Below are 3,283 nucleotides of genomic sequence, written 5' to 3'. Positions count from 1 at the left end.
ACGTCGCTGCCTGAGGGAGCAAAGGAGAAAGCAAGAGGTGCCAGGTGCTATTCAAGTAGCTAAGGGGGAAATGGCGACTTCGGAGATCGGGCTGTCTAGTCAAGTATGACTTCTTAGTTAAACCTCGAGAGTGGATAAGTGGTGGAGGAAGGGAGGGTGAAGGCAAAGAACACTACTCAGTAACACACGGTTCAACAGTGGTGCTGTGGACTGTAAAACAGCTACCGAAGAAAGGCAGGGGGATTATTTTTCCTCGTGCATTCCGGCCCAGGAGGCCGCGCCCTTGGGAAAGCTGGTCTCCAGAAGGGCCTAGCTTTCCGTCAGTGGCGTTGCAGACGGAGAACTACTCGACGCCGTGGCTGTACGACTCGGCGGAAACCTCGGGCGAAGGGTGGGGCGAAGCCGCGAAAGGTGGGGTTTCCGGCGCGGCCAGGACCCAGCTTCCGGCGTCCGTCGGGACGCTGCGGGGATTTTTATCCCGGCTGAGAGGAACCTGCTGCTAGTGTGGCTGGCTGGTTTTGCCATTAGTGGGGGCCTTTCCTGAGGACGGCGTACAGAGTGTGGGTGAGGAGCTGCTGTGGGACGGAAGAGGAAGAAGCGCAATTGGGGCCGGGAGGCTGCAGTTTTTGTGACAGGGTTCGGGAACTACCAGTGGCGCCCACAGGCCGCCCGTCCTCTCAGGCCTGGCCAGCCTGCGGTCATGCTCTGTACACATTCCATGCCTTCCGCGTCGGGACCGAACCCTTTGCTTTGGGCCCGCCTGTGCACACAGCTGGGCTCGAGGCGCACTGTGGGTCTCTCCGGGGCGGATTGTGACACTAGTGTGTCAGTCATTCCTCAAAGCGTGCTCTTGGTCTGTATTTTGGAGCTAGCGTCCCTCCTGGTCAGTTTGGCGTTTGTAAGGCCCTGGTACTTGGGCTAGAACCGAGTGCAGTGACCAGTCTTCAGGCCCCTTCCCAGCCAAGAGATAGGGGGATGGAAGTTGAGTTGGTGCTGAAAGAGTTTGTTGTTGGGGCCTAGTAGCTCTGTACACCGGGATTCATGAGTTAATTCACAATCTTTGTTGAACGCCTGAATAACACAGTGGGAAAGGCAGCACACTGCCTTATGCACAGAGCTTAATGGTTTAGTAGGAGAGGCGCGGACTGGTAACCAGGACAGTGGTAAATGTAGTAGGAACACAGATGGCCCCTAGGGACCCTGGGGAGAAAAGGAGTTGGACCCAGGGGAGCACGCCAGAGGAAGTGATGGTTATCTGAGACTGAGGGCTGAAGGGATTGGCCAGGAGACGAGGGTGTAGAGGGGCCCGAGTAGTTGCAGACAAAAGTCCCGTAACGAGGGAGGCAAACTGTAGAGCTTTTGGCCGACTGCAGTACCATGGAACTGGGGTGCTAGTGGAGACAAGTGAGTTGGAGAGGGTAAACCAGGACTCTCCCTACCAGTGTTCATTGTTCAGACTGTCCAGAGGACAGCGGGGAGACACTGGAATAATTTTAACTGGGGAGTGGCTAAATAATACCGTCATTTATTGAATGTGTACGGTGGTTCCAGAAAAGTCTGGAACCATATAGGGAAGGACAGAAAATTTGTACTTCCCGGGGGTTTTAGGAGGCATGTTCTGTAGAGCCCCAGTCTCCCAAGGGAAGATTTGTATTAAAATCTCTTGTTTTAAGTATGTAAGTTTTGAATAATATGCCATAATATATATTTAGATATGTTTTCTCAAATCCTCAAGTTATACTAACGCTTTAGAACTTGTACATCATATGTATCCTGTGATTTTTGTAGCCCTTGATATATCCATAATTTCCCTCCTTGCTTCTCTCTCCCAGCCCTCCACACACACAACCCAACCTTTCTCTGAGCGGAATACAATTCACAATTCTTCATAGGTATTTCTTTTTTTTTTTTTCTGTTTAATTTTTTATTATACTTTAAGTTCTAGGGTACATGTGCACAATGTGCAGCACACCAACATGTGCCATGTTGGTGTGCTGCACCCATTAACTCGTCATACATTAGGTATATCTCCTAATGCTATCCCTCCCCCCTCCCTCCACCCTACGACAGGCCCCGGTGTGTGATGCTCCCCTTCCTGTGTCCAAGTGTTCTCATTGTTCAATTCCCACCTATAAGTGAGAACATGCAGTGTTTGGTTTTCTGTTCTTGTGACAGTTTGCTGAGAATGATGATTTCCAACTGTATCCATGTCCCTACAAAGGACATGAGCTCATCCTTTTTTATGGCTGCATCGTATTCCATGGTGTATATGTACCACGTTTTCTTAATCCAGTCTGTCTTTGATGGACATTTGGGTTGGTTCCAAGTCTTTGCTGTTGTGAATAGTGCCACAATAAACATACGTGTACCTGTGTCTTTACAGCAGCATGATTTATAATCCTTTGGGTATATACCCAGTAATGGGATGGCTGGGTCAAATGATAATTTCTACTTCTAGATCCTTGAGGAATCGCCACACTGTCTTCCACATGGTTGAACTAGTTTACAGTCCGACCAACAGTGTAAAAGTGTTTCTATTTCTCCACATCCTCTCCAGCACCTGTTGTTTCTTGACTTTTTAATGATCACCATTCTACCTGGTGTGAGATGGTATCTCATTGTGGTTTTGATTTGCATTTCTCTGATGGTGAGTGATGGTGAGCATCTTTTCACGTGTCTGTTGGCTGCATAAATGCCTTCTTTTGAGAAGTGTCTTCATATCCTTTGCCCACTTTTTGATGGGGTTGTTTGTTTTTTTCTTGTAAATTTGTTTGAGTTCTTTGTAGATATTAGCCCTTTGTCAGATGAGTAGATTGCAAAAATTTTCTCCCATTCTGTAGGTTGCCTGTTCACTCTGATGGTAGTTTCTTTTGCTATGCAGACGCTCTTTAGTTAAATTAGATCCCATTTGTCAATTTTGGCTTTTGTTGCCGTTGCTTTTGGTGTTTTAGACATGAAGTCCTTGTCCATTCCTATGTCCTGAATGGTATTGCCTAGGTTTTCTTCTAGGGTTTTTATGGTTTTAGGTCTAACATTTAAGTCTTTAATCCATCTTGAATTAATTTTTGTATAATGTGTAAGGAAGGGATCCAGTTTCAGCTTGCAACATATGGCTAGCCAGTTTTCCCAGCACCAATTATTAAATAGGAAATCCTTTCCTCATTTCTTGTTTTTCTCAGGTTTGTCAAAGATCAGATGGTTGTAGATGTGTGGTATTATTTCTGAGGACTCCGTTCTGTTCCATTGGTCTATATCTCTGTTTTGGTACCAGTACCATGCTGTT

The 3,283-nt window shown here is 47.1% G+C and overlaps 1 protein-coding gene across 2 annotated transcripts in view; it reads left to right on the top strand.

Annotated features, from left to right (window-relative positions):
* Positions 1-417: 417 nt before the first annotated feature.
* HDHD2 (haloacid dehalogenase like hydrolase domain containing 2) overlaps positions 418-3,283 on the top strand; it is a 47,222-nt gene continuing 44,356 nt past the window's right edge. The window contains exon 1 of one of the 2 annotated variants that reach the window (XM_017857819.1): positions 418-564. The gene's annotated coding sequence lies outside the window, so the exon portion shown is untranslated. The remainder of the gene's footprint in view (positions 565-3,283) is intronic. The other variant, XM_017857820.1, reaches the window with a different exon arrangement.

This window comes from Rhinopithecus bieti, unplaced genomic scaffold, assembly GCF_001698545.2.
Source record: "Rhinopithecus bieti isolate Rb0 unplaced genomic scaffold, ASM169854v2 scaffold_42084, whole genome shotgun sequence".
In the NCBI taxonomy this organism is placed as follows: Eukaryota; Metazoa; Chordata; class Mammalia; order Primates; family Cercopithecidae; genus Rhinopithecus; species Rhinopithecus bieti.
The sequence above is the reverse complement of the archived record's forward strand: the minus strand, read 5'-3'. Positions and strand labels throughout refer to the sequence as shown.